The following is a 25,237-nucleotide window of genomic DNA, read 5'->3' as shown; positions in this document are numbered from 1 at the left end:
AAGAAGCTAAGAAGTGATGGGGAAGAGTTGAGAGGGCTCTCTGATTGGGATAGGGAACTGGTGGAAGGGAGACAAAGGGATAAGGGAAAGAGAGGGGTGGGGAGGTCCATATTGATGCAGTCTTGTTGAAGACTGCAGAGACGGAATATAAGGTGCTATTGCAAATAGGTTCCTGTATCTGCTCATGATGCAGGACCTGGGAGTACAAAATTCTCCAAGGTCTTCCACTATTTCCTATATACCTCAACGCTCACCTTCCTGACTCCCATCTGTGAGTTAAAATTCCTGTTTTATTTTAACTCTGGATTGAGAAATATGTTGCCTTGTTTGTGAAATACAATGATGACATCTTGATTCCTATCAGAAAATACTTTTTTGTTGACACTGTGAATTAATATTTAAGAGGGTCCCTTCCGATGATTGCACAGACTTTCAAATTGTAAATCAACTTCACCCAGTTTTATGTTGATGGCAACTTGGCGTCTCTTATTTTAAAAAGAGGTATAGCCATTTAAGAAAGGAAGTTAAAGAATTCCATAAAGCTAAACTAATGCCCCACAATGTGATCTCATGGCCAACATCCTAAATACAATATTTTAAATTGTGTTAATACCATGTCCATAAAATCCAGGTGCATCCTGCCCTCTGAAAACTTCTCGACCTTCAGTAATAAATTCTGCATTCATCAACTTCTATATTCTTCGAAAACACATTGACTGCCTTAAATTCATGTTACTCAGACAGCTATCTCCGAGGATTTCTAATGAATTACCTCTAATCCTTAATGCTCCATTGAGAAAGTGCAGCCCCAGGAATGTTATACCTTTGGGGCTCATGACTTGTATTATAATAATAGCAATTAATTGTCACAAATACTAACCGCAGTGCTAATAAGTCTGGAGTTGTGAAAGACAGAGTTCCATTTTTTTAAAAATTAATTCACATTTATTCTTCCCGAACACAATTATTGGTGCTATATCTGGGGATTAGAATCCAACTTTAGGGAGACGGTCACCCCCAAAGATCGGGAGACAGGTAGCTGGGTGACTGTCAGGAGAGGGAAGCGGAATAGACAGAGAGAGTAGAGCACCCCTGTGGCCGTTCCCATCGACAATAAGTATATCGTTTTGGATACTGATGGCGGGGACGACCTACCAGGGACAAGTTGTAGTGGTCACGACTCTGGCACCGAGACTGGACTCTCAGCTCAGAAAGGTAGGAGTGAAAAGAGGAGAGCAGTCATGATAGGGGATTCAAGATTCAATATATTATCATAGTAATAAAACAGTGTTACATTAGATGAAATTTATTTTTGCCTGCTGCAAGGCAGACAGATTCACCACCACCAGGAATCACCTCCAGCGCTTCCACAGACCCTGCAGCCACACAGAGCCCAGTCCAAACGATTGGCAACCCGAGCTCTAGATCAGAACCTCCGACACGGTCAGGAACCCTTCAGCACCTCCGCGCATCCCAGTTCTGATACCTGGTACCCCTCCAGCCAGTTCAAGCCAGTCTCCAGCAGTCCGCCGCAAGTCTCCCAACAGCAGACTCCAGCAGCCCACAGCTTCCACGGGTTCCTCGCCTCCAGTTGTCAGCAGCCCACCATGTGCACTGGTATCTCAGCTGCACAGCCTCCGCATTGGTCAGTCAACTCCCCACGGGAGTACTGCACCCTCACTCCCCGTGGGTTCGCACCAGCATCAGATCTTCCACTACAGCGGCTCTGGCAGCGGCGCCATTCACTAAAGGTACTGATGAGGTTCTGTGGGAGAGGTCGAGAACCCCGGATGGTCTGTTGCCTCCCTGATGCCAGGGTCCATGATATCTCGAATCGGGTTACTGATATTCTCAGGAGGGAGGGTGAACAGCCAGATGTTGTGGTCCATGTAGTGACCAATGACTTGGGTAGGAAGGTTTGGAGTTTCTACATCAAGAGTTTAGAGAGTTAGGTGCAAAGTTGAAAGACAGGACCTCCAGTATTATGATCTCAGGAGATCTACCTGTGCCCCGTGCTAGTGCGGCTAGAAATAAGAGGTTAATGCAACTAAATATGTGGCTAGAGATGGTGCAGGAGGGAGGTCTTCCCTATGTTCTATTCCAGGGGAGGTGGGACCTGAACTGGTGGGGAACTGGTGTGGGTAGGTTTGCTAATCCTGCTCTGGGGGGTTTAAACTAGATTGGCATGGGAATGGGAACCGGAGTGTTAGCGTAGATAGTGAGGTGGAGAAGGATAAAGTTCATGTGAGGATCGCATGTACAGATAGAAATCAAAGGTTTGTACATGATAGAAATGTTCTCAGGTATGTTATTTCAAAGCAAAGAGTATTGTCAGAAAGGCAGACGATCTTAAGATGTGGATTGGCACATGGGATTATGACATAATTGCTATTAGAAAGACTTAATTGCAGGAGGGCCAGGACTGGCAGCTCAATGTTTCAGATGTGATAACGGGGGAGGGATGAAAGGGGGAGGAGTGGCATGGCTAGTTAATGAAAATATCACAGCTGTACTTAGGACAGCCCAGAGGGCTTGTCTAAAGAGCCCATATGGGTGGAGCTGAGGAACAAGAAAGGTGTGACCACACCGATAGGGTTGTATTATCAACCACCCAATTGTCAGTGAGAATTGGAGGAGCAAATCTGTAGAGAGATAGCAGATCGATGTAAGAAATAGAAAGTTGTGATAGATTTTAACTTTCCACATATTGACTAGGACTCCCATACTGTAAAAGGGCTGGATAGCTTGAAGTTCGTCAAATCTGTTCAAGAAAGTTTTCTAAATCAATATAAAGAGGTACCAATGAGAGAGGATGTAATAAGTGCCCTAACAATATTGAATTTGCACCCTTAAATCTCGCGCAACCATCAATCAAACTCAAATAAGATAACCCACCGCATATACGCCAACTGAAGACTCGTGCATATGCACAGGAATCAAGATAGCTGTGCCCTAGCCTACAGACCCTGAGACACCGACTAACAAGGTAAGTATGCACATTTTGGCTCTTACATGCCCTGTATTTCTATTATAGTTTGTCAAATACAACATTATCTGTGTACATTTTATATTTTTCCTTTACATATTTTAAAAAATTTTTGGTTGTTTTGCAGATGAACGCAAGTTGCGTAGGTCACAAGTTGGGGAGTATCTGTACTTGATCAATTAGGAAACCAGACAAATCAGGTGTCAGAAGGATGTGTAAGCCAATATTGTGGGTCCAGTGATTATCATATCATTAATTTCTTTAATTATGGATAAGGATATGTCTGGTCCTTAACTTGATTCTAAATTGGAGAAAAGCCAATTTTGTGGAAATGAGAAAGGATCTCGGAAGAGTGGATTGGGATAAGTTGTTTTCTGACAAGGAGGGGAAGACCTTCAAACACAAAATTTTGAGAGCGCAGAGTTTGCATGTTCCTGTCAAAATTAAAGGCAAAGTAAACAGGCATAGGGAACCTTGGTTTTCAAGAGATATTGGTGATCTGATTAAAAAGGTAAAGGCAACAAGGAGCAAATTAAGTACTAGAAATGTATAGAAAATATAAGAAAATGCTTAGGATGGAAATCAGAAAGGCAAAAAAAAATCATGAGGTTGCTTTGGCAGATAATGTGAAGGTAAACCTGAAGGGTTTCTACAAGCATGTTAAGAGTAAAAGGATAGTAAGGGACAAACCCAGTCCTATATGTGGAGCCTCATGAGATGGGGGAGATCTTAAATAGTTTTTTTGCATCAATATTTACTCAGGAAATAGTGCAAAAAGAAGGAAGGGAAACAAGCAGTAGTGGCATGGAATATATAGAGATTAAAGAGGAGGAGGTGCTTGCTGTCTTACAGTGAATAAAGGTAGTTAAATCTCCTGGGCCTGACATGACATTCCCTTGGACCTTGAGGGAGACTAGTACAGGGGAGGTGCCAGTAGATTGGAGGAAATCTCATGTTGTTCTGTTGTTTTTTAAAAAAAAATTCCAAAAGTAAACCAGGAAATTATAGCTGGTGAGTCTGATGTCAGTGGTAAGCAAATTATTGGAGGCTCTTCGTAAGTTGCAAACTGGATTCAAAATTGGCTGAATGGGAGAAGACAGAGAGTGGCAGTGGATGATTGTTTCTCAGACTGGAGACCTATAATTAGTGGTGTGCCTCAGGGTTTTGTGCTGGAACTATTATTGTTTGTTGTCTATATCAAAGATCCTGATGAAAATGTGGTAAACTGGATCAGCAAGTTTGCTGATGACATTAAAATTGGAGGCATGGGGGACAGTGAGGAAGGCTTTCAAAGCTTTCACAGGGATCTGAACCAACTGGTAAAATGGACCAGAAAATGGCAGATGGAATTTAATCCAGATAAGTGTGAGGTGTTGCATTTTAGAAGGCCAAACTAAAGTGGGACATACACAGTAAATGGTAGGGCATTGAGGAGTGTGGAAGAACAAAAGGATCTGGGAATTCAGATACATAATTCCCTAAAAATGGTGTCACAGTTAGACGGGGTTGTAAAAAAAGCTTTTGGCATCTTGGCTTTCATAAATCAAAGTATTGAGTATAGGAGTTGGAATGTTATCATGAGGTTATCATGAGACATTGGCGAGGTTAAGTTTGGAGTCTTATGTGCAGTTCTGGCCATCTAACTACTGGAAGGATACCAGTACAATTGAAAGATTGCAGAGAAGATTTACTAGGATGGTGCCGGGTTTTCGGGAGTTGAGTTACAGGGAAAAATTAAATAGGTTAGGACTTTATTCCTTGGAGCATACACAGAGGAGAGGAGATTGATGGGGTACAGACAAAGTAAATGTGAGTAGGCTCTTTCTACTTAGATTAGGAGCAATAAATACAAGAGGACATGGCTTTAAGTTGAAAGGGGAAAGGTTTAAGGGAAACATTAGAGGGATCTTCTTCACTCAAGAGAGTGGAAGGCGTGTGGAATGAGCTGCCAACTGACGTGGTGAATGTGGGATCACTCTTTAAGTTTTAAGGATAAATTGGATAGGTACATGGATATGGAATGGGTGCAGGTCAGTGGGATTAGCAGAATGATGTTTCGGCACAGACTAGAAGGGCTGAGTGTTCTATGGTTCTATGTAATACTTCAGTTAAAATGTCTACTTACATTTTACAAATAACATACAACTTTAACTGACCCAAATTCAAGGGTTGAAATGGGCATATTAGACCAAATGTTAACAGTCAAACACAAATTGCAGATAAAGTTGTTTTTTTTTAACTTTATAATATGCTAACCCACAGCAGTCATATTTTTAATCAAATAATAATAATTGTGGTAAATTTTCACAACCTAACTAATTGTGCAAAAGATCAGCTCTTTCAATATCTACAATTTTCTGCTGGTCCTGTTAGTTAAATAATATTTTATTTGTAACATAGAGATTGTTAACCAAAAGTACCTCCACTTTAAGAGTGGAATTGCCAACACGTAATATTTTATCTTTAAAATATTAACTGCAAGACAAAAAGTCTTTATAATTGTCGACTTTATAGATAGTTCTGCAGACATAACTATTCTGCATTAGTCATTTTATTGCAGACACAGCAAGAACTATTTGTGCTATTCCAATTACTTGGATGGTTGTATGACTGTTTCACCCTTTTCCACAGTTTCCTATCCAAACCTAGATTTCTTTATCATTAGTTACTTTGCAGTTTGATACACCATATCTCTGGCTGGTTCTCAATGTAGTCTAAACAATCTAAGAAGCAACACCTAACCCTAAGCCTTATTATGATGCTGTTCCACACAAGAAAAAAAGCATCCTGGAATGAAGGGCCGACATGGCCTGTTTCTGTGCTGTATATGGTTATATGGAACTTGAAGCCAGCAATGAGTTGCTCACACATGCTGCCAACCTCCAAATAGCTTTTATTTTTGCCTTACATAACTTGCCCAGTAGTAACGTCTGAAAATGCATCATTTTTCACAGTTACAGCGTCTTCTGTGATAAAATGGAATTTTGTGAAGGAAAGAGAGACAGAACAACCCCCACTCACAAAATTTGGAAATCCTCGGATTTACTAATTGACAAAGCTGTCAAACACTCCAGAAATATTCAAAAACCATGTACCAAAAAACGATGTGAAGCTGCCACAAATTTGCACAATGTTGCTGTCCTCCAGAAATCCAACTTCAGAGTGCATTCAGAAAATTCTAGACAACCAATACCAATATCAAGACAACTGCATTCATGTGGAAATCCCAAAGTCTTTCAGTTACATGGAAAAATGTTGATAGATCCTTGGGGAATTATCTGCATTTTCCACAATATCCAACCCTATAATTGCTTAGACATTTGGGCACAAAGTCACATTTTTTTAAAATATAAATGCACAAAATATCAATGTCAAAATGTCATGTCTTGTTAGTATTCTTTCCACATTGAACATTCGGAACCCACAAACAAAATTAAGAATAAAAGTTTTTAAAGAAATACTTATTCATCAAACATCTATTTTCATTCATTGAATTTGATGGCACAGATAAAGCAGACCACATATGCACTGCATGGTTACACACAAAAGTGAGCTGGCTATTCCAAATCTAAGTGCAATTATTTGTTCCACCTAAATGTGAAAAGGAAATCACCAGATATTAGTCTCTTCATCTGATATTGCTATGCATTTCAAAACAAAATTGAAAAATCTTTTGGCCTTCGAGTTGAATCACAAATGGAGAGAGATGTGTTCTGTTGCATTAAATCTGAAGATTTTGCTCAAGTAACTTTCTGCAAATGTTCCTCAATGAATGCCAATTAAATGCCAAGGGTTGATTTGAGATCGTCAGCATTGCTTTGTGTGCGGGAAATAGTCTCACAAGCTTGCTTGATTTTTTTGAAGAGGTGACCAAGAAGATTGGTGCATTAAACTAAGTAGGCATTGTCCATATGGACTCTAGCAAAGCAGTTGACAAGGTCAAGCTTGTAGGCTGATCCAGAAGGGCAGATCACATGGGGTCCATGGTGAGCTGGCAAATTGGATACAGAATTAGCTTGATAGTAGAAGAAATGAGTGATAGTGGAGGGTTGTACTCAGATTGGAGGCCTGTGACCAGTGCTGTGCCGCAGGGACTGGTGCTGGGTCCACTGTAATCTGTATTAATGACTTGAACGCTTAGCGTGGTCAGTATATTTGTGGATAACACCAAAATTAGAGGTATGGTAGACAGTGATGAAGGTTATCTGAGATTAGAACAAGATCTAGATGAACTGGGAAAGTGGGCCAAGGAATGGGGAGATAAAATTTACCTCAGACAAGTGCACGAACCCACTGCACATGCGCCAACCGAAGACTTGCGCATGCGCACAGGAATCAAGATGGCTGTGCCCAGCCTATGGGCCCTGTGACGCCGATTAAAAAAGTAAGTACGCATATTTTGGCTCCTACATGCCTGTATCACTGTTATAGTTTGTCAAATAGAACATAAGTTGCATAAATTTCATTTTTTTCTTGTATATATTTTTTAAAATTTGGACGTATGTGCAGATGATCATAAGTAGGGGAGTGCCTGTAGTTTCAAAAATTTCTAATCTTCTGTGGGGCTAGAATTAATCATGATATGACAAGGAAATTTGTGGAATTATAGCATGGAGATACCGGCCCTTCAGCTGGATGAATGTGTACATATCAATTAGCATCGCACCTGCCCATCAGCACCTCCCTTCCCCCCCAAATCTTCTACTTGATTCCACACCGTGTAATTTGCAATTTATCTATCAACTCGCATGTTTTGGGGGTGTGGGTGGAAAGTGATATGATTACAGAAAGAACATGCAAATTCCACATAGCCAGCACCAGATGTCAAGATTGAATTAAGGTGAATGGAGCTGTGAGCCATTACCTCTGCCAGCTGCGATGTATTCTGCAGTGCAGTCCTTGTGCAGAGAGAGAGAGAGAGTCCGAGGTAGAGAGTCTGAGGTTGAGCAGCTGTTCAAAGTTATTGGAGAAAAATACCAAACAGGCAGGTTGAGGGGGAGACGAGAAGGGTTAAGTACAAGAAAGATAGAGCATGGTCTGAATGGAGTCAAGAATTAAAAAAGAATGTCCTGCATTGGCTAGGAGTCAAACCCAGGCCTCCTGCATGGCAGGCAAGAATTTTTACCACTGAACCACCAATGCAAACTCTCTTTTAAGTCTTTGAAAAGTAGAGCTGGCCTTTGCTACCCTGCTGTCGGCTTCATGATAACTGAGTGATCTTGAGAAAGTGCTACCAATGAACGTTAACTTATTCACTACTCACTGAGATGTTTGGTTCTGTACATTTTTAACAATATAGCATTAAAGTATGTATGGTACATATATATGGATATACCTTGAAGGCCTTTATGTCCGACAAAACCCATGGTGTCCAATTAACTTAACAACCCCATACATTTTAGGGGGTTGGAGGGTGGGATGAGACCAGAGCACTTGTGGAATACCCATGCCGGTCACAAAGAGAACATACAAACTCCTTACAGACAGTGCCGGATTTGAACCTGAAATACTAGCATATAATAGTGTTGTGCTAACCATGCCACCCATACGTCTTTGGTTTCATTATTATTTGTCATTGTGGAAGTCTAGGCACTGACTTCTCTGGTTGGTTTCTGTTTCAATGGGATGCCAATGTTGTCAAGGCTGAGCACCTGGACTAGAACTACTATCAGTTCTGGAGCTGAATTCCAGCTGGCACATGGTCTTCACCCATAGTCTTTGTTGGATCCATTGTTTTCAATCTTCTCTTGATGCCACAAGATTGAATTAAATTGGTTCAAAAATGATTTGGTGGGGAACACGGGAGGGATCAACAATTTGGCTAATCTGCTACAAATACCTTCAAGTTGTTACATACTGACCCCACCATCACTGACAATGGGGATATTTAGAAGCCATCTTCTTCTATCGGTTGTTCAGTTATCCATTCCATTTACAAGTATGCTGGTTTTCACTTTGCTTAGTTCCGTCCATTGTGTGCTGTTTCACACTTGGGTAGTTCAGTTTCATTTTGCTAGATTGTCAAGGGATGGCTGCTCCCAGCAACTTCCTCTGCATTTCTCATAGCATCCAGGCCCATGTGGTAAAGTGAGGGTAATGCTGGATCAAGAGGTTTCCGCTGCACCTCAGTCAATGGGTCAACTGTATTTCTAGGACCCCTCATTTAACACAGCCACATCTGTTCAGGATTGTTCTATTTAGCATGATGGTGGCAGCATATCACACGATGGAGTATCCTCCATGTGAAGGCAGGAGTACTAACGTTATCATGGACAGATCCATCAGCAACAGGTGGATTGGAAGTGATACAGCCAAGTGAGGTTATCTCTCATATTAATTTAGTTGCTACCAGACACAGACCCTTTTTACCAGTTGTATACCAGAATTTGGCCACATCAGTCATTGTTGGTGATGGGCATAAATGACTCCCACCCCAGAGGTCCTTTCATTCCTCTGGTGCTCCTTCCAATTAATTTTCACCATGAAGGTCCATCGATTTATCAGCTAAGAGAAGGAACTAGGTGACATCCAGAAACAGATTTCCTTGTCTTTGTTTGGCCTGATGCTTTGTGGGGTCGAGAGTCAATGCTGACAACTCCAAGAGATGTGCCTCAGCCCACCAAGGCTGCTCTGCCCTGCTGATGAAAATGGCCGTACTCAGGATCTGTAATGATGGAGTCACCTGACACACAGCAAGGCACGATTCTGTGAATGCAGAGATGTTGGGCATTTGCTTGACTGTTCAATGGGGTCAGCTCTTTTAATTTGGATGGCAGTTCCCAGATAACCATGAGAAGGACATTCCATTGTCTGGTTGGCCCGGAGTAACTTTTGCACATTTGAGCACAAACATGAGCAGTAAACTTTTTCTAAGACCTTTTGCAGTATATTTTTAATTTATTTATATCTATACAATAACTGATGCATACCTATGTATGTATCTCAAAAATATCAGACGGCAATAACCTGCAAGATCATTGGAATTAAGTCCTCTTCCATCCTTACCTATTATCATTGGATGGTAGCTTGAAATGTTAAACCATTTCCCTTATTAGCCACGAGAACCAATGGTAATTTTAGTCTTCCACCACCAGCAATAACACAGACTATTATTTGATCTTGGGACCTGACAGTCTGCTGCACGCAGTCATCTCACTAAATAGACTTGCTTAGTTGTGGGAATCCACCGCAACTTTACAAATCTGACAATAAGCCATGTTCCATTTCCTCAATGTCCCAATTGAGAAATGAGATGAGCCACACTCTGTACCAAGATCATTGTCATGTTAGCTGTCTGCAAATGAGCAACAAAGAAATTGCTAAAATTGAGCTGAAAGTTTTCTTAACTCAACAAAGAAAACCAGAACACCTTAGTTGTATATTGAGTAAAGCTAGGATTTCACCAGATTATTTTCACCTTTGTTATTCAGCTGACAAAGTTTGCACAAAATGCGTTTGCCCTGCATGCAAACCATCTTTGTGCAGCTGACACCCTTAGTATGGCGGCCCAGAAACTAAAACGTTCAGATCAGTGGAAATGACTCCGATGACTATGATTAACAGTGAAGATACAGAGAATTTATTTTCCATGATAGGTTCCTTGACTGAACAAACTACAGGTATTGACCATCTGGTCTCATTTGAAAAGTGACCACGAGATAAATGATCAGAAAGTTAATTGAGTCAGCAGAATGGATACTCGAAAAAAATCAAGCAGGGAAATAGGGAATCATTTGAAAGCAAAATGGAACAGACAAAAACAATCAATGCTAAATGCTCTAGACCACACATGTTAAACTCAGGCCCGCGAGCCAAATTCGGCCCGTGATATAATTATATTTGGCCCGCAAGATCATATCAAATATGTATTAGAGCTGGCCCGCTGGCTGCCGCGCCAGTATAGCGTATGCACAGCTAATACTACAAATCTCAGAATGCTTTGCAAATGCGTTGGCGCCGGCCCGTCAGCCCGCTAATCGCCCCCACCCCCTCTCTTTACTTTCATTAGCATCTGCGACCTGTCGCCACACTCACGTGTAATAAACCCCTTATGAAAAATGGCCAAACGAAAGACAAAACAGGACCTCTCAAGACAGGTGGGAGGCAGACTATACGTTCATCATTTTAAAAGACAAACCTGTTTGTCATTGAAGCAAGTTGTTAATTTTTGACTTGTTGGCTTGTGAAAACAAAAATACATTTAAAAGGAGCTTAAAGGCTATAGAGAAATATTTTTTATTGAATATTTTATTTCTCATTTGTTAATGCTTCTTCTGGAAAGAGTTTAACCTAAATTATTATTAAACATTTATTTTAATAAGAAAAAGTTTAACATTACATATGTTGAAAGAAGAGAAAACATGCAGATGTTGTTGAAAATTTTCAATAAATATTTAGTTTCGCCCACAACTTTGTCCAAGTTTTTAATTTTGGCCCTCCGTGAATTTGAGTTTGATACCCCTGCTCTAGACACACAGACTCTGAAATTTTCAAAAAAATGCTAAATCTGACTTTGAACTGCAAAGCATTTGAGAATAAAAACCTTACAACCACAAAGGTTTATTCATGGAAAACATTGCACTCATAGGTTTGCAGTAAGAGAATATTTATTTGCCTTTGCTCCTTTCCACATGCATCCCACCCCATCTGCATGCACAAAAACCACATCACCAAGTGTCTGAAAACTGGGCCTTCTGATACAACACAAATATACATCTCGTGCATTTTCTGGTTGCTCCAGATTCCAGTGAAAGGAACCCCTCAAAAATACTGAAAAATCTTAATTTACTGAACTGACACTCAAATAAAATCGCAAAGTCTTTCTAAACAAATACAGATACTTGCAGTGTCCAAGATATGTACATATTCTAGCATGTTTATTTTCTAAAGGAACTCATTCATCACATTTTGGTTAGATTCAGAAATACTTGCAGTTCTCCTTACAGTTAACTGAGTGTTACTAGTTTTTAAAATGACTTTTTCAAAAATAAAATGCATTAAAATTCAGAATAAATATGTCAAGTAATTTAGAATAGAAGAGAAAATAGTGGTGGTTCCAGTGGTGCTGTTAGTCCAGTGCTGCCACCGGTGCGGACCTGGAAGAGCAAAGAGCGCAAACATAGCACTGCTCCGAAGCATTCAATTGCCCGCTCCCAATGCTGGTGGGTCTGTACAGGTGCTAAGAAGCCTGTTAAAGGGGCAAACAATGCTTTCAAACTAAAATTCTGTAACCACGAATCTGTGCCCAAGTTGATGGTGCCTGTGCTTGGCAGTGGCCACAAGGGGCTGTAAACTCTGGGGAGCAGAGGACCGATGAGGGGCACTAGAAATGGGAGAACACCCTCCGTTGAGAAGAAGCAGAGGAGGCAACCCTATAGGGCAGTGACCACTGCAGCATAGCAGCGAGGGGTTCAGAGGATGAAGGATCCAACAGGACAGTGACCATGGCAGAGGACCATCGAGGGGCTCAATGGCTAAAGGACCTGCGGTCAGGGGACCTGCATAGGCTGCAGGCTGCTGGACTCATGGGAACCAGGTATCAGAGATGGGATTTGAAAGGTCTGAGGGCAAGAAGGGCCCCCGAAGGGCCTTGGGCACCAAAGGCTTCTTGATCATATCAGAGGTTTAGATCTGGAGCTCGTGTTGCAAATGGATTGAACGGTAGTCTGCACAGCTGCAGGAGCACTGAGGACGACTCCATGGACACACAGTGACTCTGAAGGGACCATCTTTTTCTTCTCTTTCTCTTGTACTGAAAGGGACACCAGATGATGCTAATGGTGACTGTCTGCCCTATGGCAAGCAGAAAGCAATTTTGTGTAATAATTTTCTGTACTGCTACATGACAATAAAGGAATCTTGAACCTTGATGCAAGAGAAAATGCACACGTTACCAGATAATGAAAATCACTCGATACTAATCTCTCCAAAGTTAGATCTAATTAGTTAGTTTAGATTTTTTTCTAAATGAGTTGGAATCCTTGTAGCTCAATGGAGCCCTCTTGATAATCACCTCTCTCTTCCTGCAAAATGTTTGTAGGGATCAGTCATCTTAATGATAGATCACTGACAGATTCCTCCACATGCATGAGCCCATATTTCCCAATGCCATGAGGATGAAGAGAGTCACATGTGTTAATCTTCACATAGAATGCTTTTAGTTTAAAAAAAAATCCCTTCAAGGCAATAGGACATAGAAAGGAATTCAGACATTCAGCCCATCAAGTTTACTCCCCCATGGGTGGCAGAGTTGGCGTAGCAGCTAGCACAACACCTTTACAGCACCAGCGATCAGAACCAGGGTTCAATTCCCACACTCTCTGTAAGGAGTTTGCATGTTCTCCCCGTGTCTGTGAGGCTCCAGTTTCCTCCCACTGTTCAAATCATAGCGGGGGTGAAGGTTAATTGGGTGTAAATTTGGCAGCACGGACTCATGGGCTGAAATAACCTATTACCTTGTTGTATGTCTAAATTTAAATATTATTTTAGCTGGTTCACTGTTCTTTACAATTCTATTCTGTTGCCTTGTCCCCATAACCCTCGACTCCTTTCCTATTCAAAACCTGAGTTAAATGTACCCAATGACGTGGTCTCCTCAGCCATCCATGACAATGAATTCCATAGATTTGCCACCCTCCGGTAAAGAAACTTTTCCTCATCTCTGTTGTAAAGGAAAATTTTAATATTCTGAGGCTGTACCCTCTGGTCCCAGACTCCCCTACCAAAGGAAACATCCTCTACACATCCACTCTATCCAGGTCTTTCAGAGCTCAATAGCTTTCAATGAGATCGCCACGCATTTTTCTAAAATTGTTAACGTGCCCGCCACTGACCGGTTTTACTTTTGCAATGACCCTACATATTAATAGTTCCTTCCTTTTATTAACACAATAGAACCAAGAAAAAAACATTGAGTGAAACATGAAAGTCTGCAAATGCTGAGATTGTAGTAAAAACATACAGAAATGCTGGAGGAACTCAACTGGTCTCGCAGTGCCATTAGGGGATAAAAAAATCTTACCAACGTTTCAGTATAAGCAAAACGCAGGTGAGCATCATAATTAAAGGTAAGAGAGGTGGGGGGGGGAAGAATAGGAGGAGGAGGTGTACAAACCAATAGCCAAAAGGTGTTAATTGGATATGATGAAAGGTGAGAATTGATAATGGCTCTGTGAAACATCAGAGAGAAAGGAGGGGGGAAGCGAGAGAGAGAGAGAGAGAGAGAGAGAGAGAGAGAGAGAGAGAGAGAGATGGAGAGAGAGAGAGAACTAGAGGGTAGGAGATGTGAGAATAGAAGAGTGGAGGGAGGGTGGCTCTTAACAGAAACCAGAGAAGTTGATGTTAATGCCATCTGGTTAGAGGGTCGCCAGACAGAAGATAAGGTGTTCTTTCTCCAATTTGTGGGTGATCTCAGTTCGACATTGCATGAGACCATTGGCAGTCATGTCAGCGAGGGAATAGGACAGGGCCCTGGTGAGACCTCACCTGGAGTATTACATCCAGTTCTGGTCTCCATATTTGAGAAAGGACATACTTGCTATAGAGGGAATGCAGTGCAGGTTTACAAGGTTAGTTCCCAGGATGCCAGGATTGTCATACACGAATAGGTTAGAAAGATTTGGATTACTTTAGAAGGATAAGGGGAGACATGATTGAGGTATTTAGGATTATCAAAGGGCTTGATCGGATGAAATCAGAGCACATGTTCCCAATGATGGATGAGACTCGGACTAGAGGGCATAGTTTAAGAATACAGGAAGGCCATTTAACACAGAAATGAGATTTTTTTTTAACCCAGAGAGTTGTGGGTCTGTGGAATGCATTGCCACAGAGGGTAGTGTGGGCGGATTCATTGGATAGATTTAAGAGAGAGTTTGATAAGGCTCTTGTGAGCAGGGGAGGTAAGGGTTATGGGGATAAGGCTGGGATTGGTTATTGAAAGGAAAAGATCAGTCATGATTCAATGAATGGCGGTGCTGGCTCGAAGGGCCAATTGGCCTACGCCAGCATCTATTGTCTATTGACAGGAATTGAAATGGGTGGCCACTGGGAGATCCATGCTATTGCAGTGGACGGAGCTGAGGTGCTCAACAAAATTATCTCTCAGTCTGCGCCCAGTCTCTCCAATGTAGAGAAGCCACAACAGGAGCACTGGATGCAGGAAGTGAGTCTGCTCAGAAACTCAAGAGAAGCAACTTGCTTGAAGCCAAAAGTTACAATTGTGGATTCCATGTGGAGAGACATTCACAGTCCCTCAAATGACAAAAGTCAAGTAGCTCTCCAGAATTTCCTAAATCTTATCAGAATGGTTGAATCACAAAAAGAGGAAAATGCACTTTTAGTTTCCTTTCCAGCCACATCTTTCAGACAAGAAATCCCTCTCTTCTGGTTGATCTATAATATGCCTGGGAGTAGTTTTTGGGATGTCTCCAAATGTGAATAAAGCCTGCTGTCATCAACCTTTCCAAGTGCTTGTATACTTGTAGATTCTTGTAGCAGGAAGTGTGAGGTGTTGCATTTTGGAAAGACAAACCAAGGTAGGTCATACACTGAGGAGTGCCGTAGATCAGAGGGATCTGGGAATACAGATACATAATTCCCTGAAAGTGGCATCACAGATAGATGTAATTGTAAAGAGAGCTTTTGGCACATTGGCCTTCATAAATCCAAGTATAGAGTATAGGAGTTGAGATGTTATGGTAAAGTTGTACAAGACGTTAGTAAGGCCAAATCTGAAGTATTGTGTGCAGTTTTGGTCACCCAATTATAGGAAAGATATTAATGAAATTGAAAGAGTGCAGAGTAGATTTACTTGGATGTTGCTGAGACTTCAAGAACTGAGTTACAGGGAAATTTAAATAGGTTAGGACTATTTCCTGGAGCAAATAAGTAGTAGGGGAGATTTGATAGAGGTACACAAAATTATGAGGGGTAATAGATAAAGAAATGCAAGTAGACACCAAGGTCAGGGGAGATACAAACCAGAGGACGTGGGTTAAGGGTGAAAGGGGAAAAATTGAAGGGGAACATTAGGGGGAACTTCTTTCGCACATAGAGTAGTGGGAGTGGAGAATGAGTTGCCAGCTGAAGTGGTGAACATGGACTCAATTTTCACATTTAAGAAAAATTTCTGCAGGTTCATGGATGGGAGAGAGATGGAGGGTTGTAGACTGGGTGCAGGTCAGTGGGACTAGGCAGAATAGTTGGACACAGACAAGAAGGGCCAAAGAGCCTGTTTTCTGTACCGTAATGTTTTATAGTTCTATGACACCAATATATCCCATGGTACTCTCAACCACTGATCTTTCCACAGGATTGCACTCTTTTTCTCAGGTCCTGGAGAGTAGCAAATGCATTCTGCTCCAGTATTTCTGTCTGGAGCTCTGCTACCTTGACACCCTTCTCTTTTCCTGTGCTACTGCAGAGCTGTCGTTCTCCTCTGGCTAAATACTTAACTTCACCTTGCGCTGTAAAATTATGCAGCGGTTCATGTTTATGTTGGACACTTCTCAATGGTTTGAAGGAGCCTTACACATGAATGATCTGAAGAGCACAGTCATTGCTTTGGCAAATGGTGTTCACTTTGGTAATTATGGGCCGAGACATGGGTTTCCGTATTTACATTGCTCTGCCTTGGAAGATTTTGTTACAAAATCAGAGTATAATGCAGACTTGAACAGTCAATTCTTCAAACAAAATCTCTCGCATGGTGTAGGTGTTAGATTAAGAGCAATGACAAAGGAGAGTACGCGGAAAGGCAAGAATTGGATGATTTCCAAACCAACATTCCTGGAACAGCAAATTCTCTTGACCCACGTGATCTCGAGCAACATGAGCCAAAAATTATGCAATTAATCATTCACCTCATTATGATAATACTTGCCTTATCTGCCTTTAATCACAATTTATCATGTAAGCTGTGTTAAATCTTAAGCAATGACAATATGGTGTTGTGTACATCACTTTATTAAAAGTGATGTACACAACAATCATCGATAATTATAAATAACATTGTAATTAATAAGGAGTAAAAGTATATTTTACTCCAGCTCAGTTTATTAACTATTTTGCTACAATCACTTGCATTATATGAGACGTGTTCATTTCCAGGTTGTATATATACGAGACGTGTTCATTACAGGGTTGTATATATACGAGATGTGTTCATTACAGGGTTGTATATATACGAGACGTGCTCATTACAGGGTTGTATATATATGAGACATGTTCATTACAGGGTTGTATATATATGAGACGTTTTCATTACAGGGTTGAGCGTGGCAACGTTCCTCACTGCGCAAGCAAGATGCTTATGTCAACTCGGGTAAACTAAAGTCTGAAGATTGCATCTCTTTATTATTTTTATGCATGCTGTGAAATACTGTCAAGGAGCCCCTCTAATAATGACAGACAACTTAATATTCAGAGAGCAGCATGCAATCACAGTAACTCCACAAAAAATTTAAAAGCTTAGGTTCTATATTGTAAAGTAACTAATTTGCAGCTCAGTTTGCCATTGCCTGAAATAACCCCATAATTTTCTGAAGCATCAACAATCCCATTTATCTTCATCAAAACTTTAATTATTTTTCCTCCAATTGCATTTATTGTGGTTTAGTCCATTTTTTTTCTCCTTCAGGCTCCTCCATTTTCCCTCCTCCTGTGCCAGAATTTCCAATGGCTTCCTTCATCCTCAACTAAGATTATCATTTCTAACCGACAAGACACTTAAATGTCTTGAAACCATTTCCCAAAATCTCTCCTTACTCTTTTCACTCCTTCCCAGAACTATGAAAGAACGTCCTATATCCTCATTTTTCACTCCACCATCTTCCATGTACAACAGATCAACCCTTGTATTTCTGGCTCATGGAGGGTCATATAAACCAACCAGCATGAAGATACTCCTCATCAGTTTTTTTTTAATCACAGTAATTGTATATTCAGATTTAAGGGCAGAGATCTAATCCTTGCACTTTCACCTTTTCTCTCTCTGCTGCCAAGGGCCTTATTCATTGCAACCACAAAATACATGCTTTTTAAAAATTTACTGCTCACCATTGGTAGCACAGTTGGCATAAAGGCAGAACAGTTGCTGTAGCGGTTAGCACAAAGCCTTCACAGCGCCAGCGATCGGGACCAGACGGGGTTTCAAATCCCACGCTGTCTGTAAGGCTGTGGATTTTGTCAACATGTACTTTAGTGAGACCTTTTACAATGTCCCCACATGGGAGGTTAATCGGGAAGGTTCAGTCACCCGGTATTCATGGTGACAGAGTAAACTAGATTTGGCACTGGTTTTATGAGAGAAGCCAGAGAGAGGTAATGAATGATAGTCTCTCTAAGAGGAGACAACCCTGTGACTAGTGGTGTGCTTCAAAGATTGGAGGTGTAGTGGACAGTGAGAAAGACTTTCCAGGCTTGCAGAGAATCTAAACCATCTTGAAACACTCCATAATTATCATATGCAAGGAAATCCTTGCCTTCCTCACCAGTAAATCCCAGGACTGATTTGATGAGATCAGCAGGAGTTAATATATTGAAGCATAAAAGCTCTTGGATGAGAAACCACTAAGTGAAAATAAGAAGCAGATCTACAGACATCCAGCACAAAAAAATACATATCTTAATGATCCACAACTCGAGTGAATTTGTTAGTGCTGTCAAGACCATCTCTCTCATTCAGGAAAGGAAACCATGACAAGGGATCTCAGATACACAATAACATTGACCATCTTCAAGGAAAAAGAGGAGCAATTCCAATCAATCTTGCTGCCTGCTGAAGACATGTCATGGCCAGGGTCTTCCTCAACCATCTCCTGTGCAAGGCTGAAGAGTTCCTCCCATCATTACAGTGTGGATTCTGCCCATCCAAAGACACAATCAGTATGATTTTCACCATATGACAAATTCAAGAAAAAGACAGAGAGCAAAATCTACCACTGTATAAGGCCTCTTGTACCTCACAAACTTTCAGCTTCATCATCAGAGGGGGGGGGTATATGGAGTATCCTTGATTCACCACCATCCTCTTCCATGTGTTAAGTGCAGATATGCAACTCGTGATCTATTCCAATAGATCCAATGCAGATCAAATCCAAAGCAGACTTGGGTCACGAAAGCCTGCATCATCACACCAGCTGCCATCTTAATCTTTCCCACTACAACATTTCACTTCCAATAACATCAGAACTGGAGATAAGATCATCTCTAAGATGAGCAAGAAACTATTTAAGCTTATTCAACTTCGATTCAAGAACCAAGATCAGTCCAAGCACAATCAATCCAGTTACACTAGAGTTGATGATTGCAAACAAGTATACTCCAAGGATGAGCTCCAAACCATTACTGATTCCTTTGTCTAACCACAATTCAGAATTGCCAGTTGGTGTTTCGGCCAGGCTTTCCAAGATCAGGTTTCTCTGACACTGCGTCTCTACTAATCCCACCTCCCCTGGAGGTCTGAGTAACAGGTTCTGCTGCTTCTGGTGATCATCTCAATCCTCATTGGAGGCTCAGAATAAATAGCTAAAGTACTGATAGCAGATTAGACCTCCTTCTTTTGAAGGATAAAATAACCTTTGAATGCACACTGCTAACACACCCTTTCACTCAAGCAGATGTAAAAGTTACTAAGGTTTCCAATTCAGTTCCTGCTCATATATTTCTCTTCAGACCCCTCAATGCTTTTCTTCTCTTTGCCTTGCTTTTATTGGCAAATCCCAGAGAGCGTTAAGATCTGAAGAGCCAAAAATGACTGATTGAAAGGTTATCATATTAAAATCAACAAATCTTTTCTACTCACATACTGTCTAACATGCTCTAATTTATGTTCACCAAATTCACACACATACCCAGGAACTCACCCTCTTTAATGTTTCCCATTTTGAGCCCTCTTTACTTCTATTTGTATTCACTGGGATAAAAAGGTCTAGATGCCAAGGAAGTGAACAGTCATAGATTCCATTGCAGCATTTGAACAGCTTGCATGAAGGGAGTGGTGCAAATCTACTAAGAATTCAGAAAAAGAGGGAACTCCTATTCAATGTCAAGGGCACAGAGGAAAGTTGCATGGTAAAGCCACAGAACACAAGGCAATAACCGGTATATTGGCTTCTTCAACCACCCTGAGGAATTTAAATTAAAAAAAATGTTAAAGATCTTTGGAACTAAATTCTGGATCATTTCATGTTTAACCCAGCAGCAATGAAGGCAGTGATGAATTTAATTCTACTCATGGTACAAGCAGTCAGAGATCAAAGATCAAAGGAAGATTAAAATCAGACGATGCTTGAGGTTGGATTTTTAAGTTACGAGTAATTAAAGAAACTTCTATTAAAACAGCGAAGGGTGAGAAGAAATTCAATCATGTGAACAGTTGTGAAAAATAATAAAATAAATTGGAAAATTCATTTCCAGTTGCCCGTGAGTTAGTAACTAAAATGCAATAGCACAGTGGTCATTGTCCTTCAGGGGTGCAGATCGGATCATTGTCCTTCAGGGGTGCAGACCGGATGTCCTCCCTTACTTGCAAGTCCAAATGCACTTTATTTACTTTTAAATGACTAGCAAGGCACTCAAATTCAAAAGCAATTAGGAAGGAGAATTAATTCTGATTTGCCTGTGTCATCATGTCATGTGCAGCCAAATCTGCGGCAAGAATTAATTCATAATGAACTAACCAGAAATCACCTGATGATTATATCCCACCATTCCAAGGTTACCACAAGGATTTGAAATGAACTTTTAATGCTGGTTGCAAGTTGAATGAAATTAATGCTTTCCTTCTCTCAACCCTGGATATCTTGCAAATCCACAGAGAAGTCAGTTTTACATCTTGGAAATAGGCCCTTTGGCCCAGTCTGTCCATGCCAATCAAACTAGTCCCGTTTTCCCATGTTTGGCTCATATCCTTCCAAACCATTCTGAAGCACCAGTCGACATACCTTTTAAGTGTTACGTTGTATGAACTTCTACCACTTCCTCTGACAATTCATTTCATACACCCACTACTAACTGTGTGAAATAAATGTGCCCCTCAGGTTCCATTTAAAACTTCAGATTAAAAAAAAGTGAAATGTTGCTTCACTTGGAAGGAATGTTTGGGGCCCCAAATGGTAGTAAGGGAAGTGTGGGCACAAGTGGATCATCTCCGGCAGTCACAAGGATAGGTGCCAAGAGGGCGATCGGTGAGAACGGAGGAGTGGATGAGGGAGTCACTGAGGGAGCGGTCCCTGCAGAAGATGGAGCGACAATCACAGCATCTGCAGACTTTTAGTGTTTCACTTCAGAATAGATGAAAGGTACAAACACATGGATATTAACAAATAATAAAGAAAACACTTCAAAGCATGGCTAATATGCTCATATTATTTTCAGACATCTCCCACAGCCCTGTTTAAATCCATGCCCTCATCCAGTTTAAAGTTACTCTCCTTTTCCACACATATTGCCTGGCCTGCGGAGCATTCCAAGTAAAAACATAATGCTAGAGATACTCAGCTGTCAGTGTACTTTATAGATCAAAGGTAAAGATACATCACCAACATTTCAGGCATTGAGCCCTTCATCAAGGTATTCCAATGTTTTCTGTTTTATCATTGAGAAATTCCTGAGCAGTCACTGTGCACAAGACGATTACTCAGTGATACAAGATGCCTCAGTAAATGCCAGAATCTATCAACGACTGAGCAAAATATTAAGTATTATAAAGAGAATAGGCAGCTTTTAATGAAGGATGATTGACTACTGAATTTAAATCAGTGTGGGATACAAACTATAGCAACTGCGGTTCAGTTCTCTGCTTCAATGAAAAAAATGGCTCTCACACTTGCCTAGTGATTTATGGCGATCCAATAAATTTTAGATGTTGTGAGGAGTGATGGAAGTGTTGGAATAAATTCTATTCAACAACTACATTCACACAGAGGCCTAATAACCTGGAGACTCATTCTAATACATTAAAATCCCATCATGGTAGTCAGTTGAAGGGGCCTGGAATGAAAAACCTGTTGTCAATAGATGTGAAAAAGAAACCACTGTACTAGTGCTTCCACGTTCACCAATGCCTTTCAGCGAAGGCAATTTGCTCTCTGTACACAATCCAACTAATAAGTTGTTCCAAATCTGCAGCAATGTAATTTACCTTTCAACAACCCTCTGACATGGTTTAACAAACAGCTTGGGGATAGGCAGCAGATGTTGGTTTTGCCACCACATATGAATGAACAGGAAAAATAAAGCCAAAATGCAATGTGAGGAATCTTCTGCCTCAAGCTACTCATTTCAAAGTGTTCCTGTTACTAGTTCAAAAATAAAATGGTCTTGCATTGACTAGATCAACAATGAGAGAGTGAGTAATTGTGGGATATAAAAGAATGAAAATGACTCAGAAGATTACATGGCCAAAGGAGATGATAAACATAGGGAAGGGGTGCTAGTGAAGGTTGCAGCAAAATGTTTCTCACTGCCTCAGGTTAATTCAATATAATTCTATGGTGTAGGGCTCTACACAAAACACTAGAACACCTGATCCGCAAAGATGCGCACATCAGGAAGCTATTTTGAGTTCGGCATTTAACATCAACATCCCATCAAAACTGATTAACAATTTCCAAGACCTAGAACTCAGCACCGTGCTGCACAATTGGATCCTGTATTTCCTTACCTCTAGACCACAATCGGGGAGCATTGGTAAGAACATCTCATCTACAATCTCCATCAACACTGGAGCACCACAGGGCTTTGTTCTTAGCTCCCTGCTCTACTCACTATACACCTATGACCGTGTGGCTCTGTAAAACATCATCTCTGATGATACCACGGTAGTGGGTTGTACAAAAAGGGCCGATGAGTCAGCACACAGAAGGAAGATTGGAAACTTAGATGAATGGTGCATCAACAACAACCTCCTTCTCAATGTCACCAAAATCAAGGAGCTAATTGCTCTCTTCAGGAAGTGAAAACTAGAGGTGTACTATCCAGTGATCATTGGGGGATCAAAAGTGGAGAGGGTGAGCAAAGTTAAGTTCTTGGGAGTAACTATCCCGGAAGATCTTTCCTGGACACAACACACAAACTGCATTGTGAAGAAAGCACATCAGCGTCTCTACTTCCTTAGGAGTTTATGGAGATTTGGTATGACATCAGAAACCCTGGTAAATGTTTACAGATGTGTGGTGGAAAGTGGGCTCTCCAGCTGCATCACAGTCTGGTACGGGAACACTAATACCAAAGTGTATAGCCCAGCAAAAGGTTGTGGACACAGCTCAGGATATCAGAGATAAGTTCTCCTTACCATTGATAATATCTACAAGGAACTCTGCTGTTGGAGAGCAGCAGCAATCATCAAGCATCCACACCACCCACCACACGCTCTACCATCAGGAAAGAGGCAGAGTTGCCACAAGACTTACACCGCAAGATTCAGGAACAGATTCCTCAACAATAAACTCAATCAGGGAATTATTTAAAGACTTACTTTTCCACATTATTGATTTTTTTTCTCTCTGTATTGCATGGTTTGTTTACATTTCTTTATTTGTTTACATGCATGTTGAGTAAAGTTTTTTTTTGCACTACCAATAAGTGGTAATTATGCCTTGCCTGCAGGAAAAAGAATCTCAGGGTTGTATGTGTTTACTCTGACAATAAATCCAAAATCTAAATGTAAATCTAATTTTGGGCTCCTTTAAAGACTCCTACTTTTGCACCTTTTTTATTTTTTTTCTCCCTCTGTATTGCACAGATTGTTTATATTTCTTTATTTGTTTACATCTGTACATTGAGTACAGTTCTTTTAGTCATTCTGCCTCACCAGCAGGAAAAAGAATCTCAGGGTTCTATGTGATGTGATGTATATACTCTGAAGATAAATCTGAAATCTGAAAATATAGACATTTACAACCAATGTCCCAACCACTGGTTCCCCACATCCACTTCACCATTCTCAGCAATTTCATTCTTTTTTTTTCCCAAACAATCACAATTTTTTTCTCAATTAAGAACTTAAATTTATCACTAAACACATTAAACTCAGAATATGGAGAAAATTAAATCAAATTATGCATGTTGTCATTTTGTATGGTATGGTCAATGACATTTGCAAGCAATAGGTGACATCATCAACCAAAATAGTACATAATCAAATGCCATTACATTGAACTTCTGCAAAAACATCCAACTAGAATTGGCATTCTTTTGCTTGAGAACCAAAATATAATTTCCTTATCAGTTTCTAATATATATTGCTAGTTCATCCATTAACGTAATTCCTTATATACAAAACTTATATTTAAAGGTAATACTTTTAAATATATTAATCCAAGTTCCCTTCCATGCAAATAATCCCTGAAATGTAACACTAAACCAACTACTTCCAGGTTATGGAAACCTTCCTGTCCAATTTACAAACTGCCATTTGTAACTGACCAGCAGATGGCAGTAGCCACATTCTTTATTGACCAAAACCTACTGAAGTAACTTTTTTCTTTTCAACCCAATTTCCTGTCCTAAAAGGTTAAACAGTTATAAACATTCATGGGAAAACAAAAATAAAAGAATTATCTTAAAAATCTATTCTCGTTATTCTGGTTGCACTAGTTATTGCATATATTTAATTTATTCAGAATACTTGTTTCAGCAAAGTTAAAAATCTCCTTTTGGCATTGCTAATTATTTATTTTGTATATTTCAAGCAATTGCATCATCTGCACCATATTCTGTGACTCTGTCGCTCAGGGAGGCAAAGAAGAAACTGAAAAAATAAGACACTGAAGCTCAACAAGCACCACATCACAAATGCAATTTCCATAGATTATGTTTTTGTTATTGGATCAACATGGAGGCTCCAGGACAGGAATAATTTGGAAATGCTTCAGCTTTTTACAGTCAAAAAGCAACGAGTATGTGCATAAAGGAAATAAGAGTGTAGAAAGATTTAAAAACCAAATATTGTAATAAACAATGATGAGCGCATAATCAAGAACTATTCACCAACTTAAGAGTTGTGTCCCAATCCGTATCTGATCTAATCCAATTTAAATCCTGTTCCCAAGCATTTTTTTATTTTAACCAGTAAAGTCTGTTTTAAACAATTTCTCATAAATAGTAGATATTAAACATTTACGAGAAGGCATTAAACTAAAAAAACTCATCTACAAAATTTGATTCAGACTCTCTTAGAAAATCTGAAAGCTGTGATTCAAGAAAATGCCAGATTTGCAGATATCTAAAAAATTGAGATACAGGCAG

General features: G+C 40.4%; 1 protein-coding gene and 1 non-coding gene across 11 annotated transcripts in view; both read right to left on the bottom strand.

Moving 5' to 3' along the window:
• Positions 1 to 25,237, bottom strand: part of pxylp1 (2-phosphoxylose phosphatase 1) — a 202,075-nt gene that overhangs the window by 49,045 nt on the left and 127,793 nt on the right. The gene's annotated exons all lie outside the window — the stretch shown is intronic.
• On the bottom strand, positions 8,057 to 8,128 carry trnag-gcc (transfer RNA glycine (anticodon GCC)). The gene has a single exon. It is a non-coding gene; the product is annotated as a tRNA-Gly (tRNA).

Source organism: Narcine bancroftii, chromosome 9 (assembly GCF_036971445.1).
Source record: "Narcine bancroftii isolate sNarBan1 chromosome 9, sNarBan1.hap1, whole genome shotgun sequence".
Classification (NCBI taxonomy): Eukaryota; Metazoa; Chordata; class Chondrichthyes; order Torpediniformes; family Narcinidae; genus Narcine; species Narcine bancroftii.
This window is presented reverse-complemented; position numbering and strand designations above follow the sequence as displayed.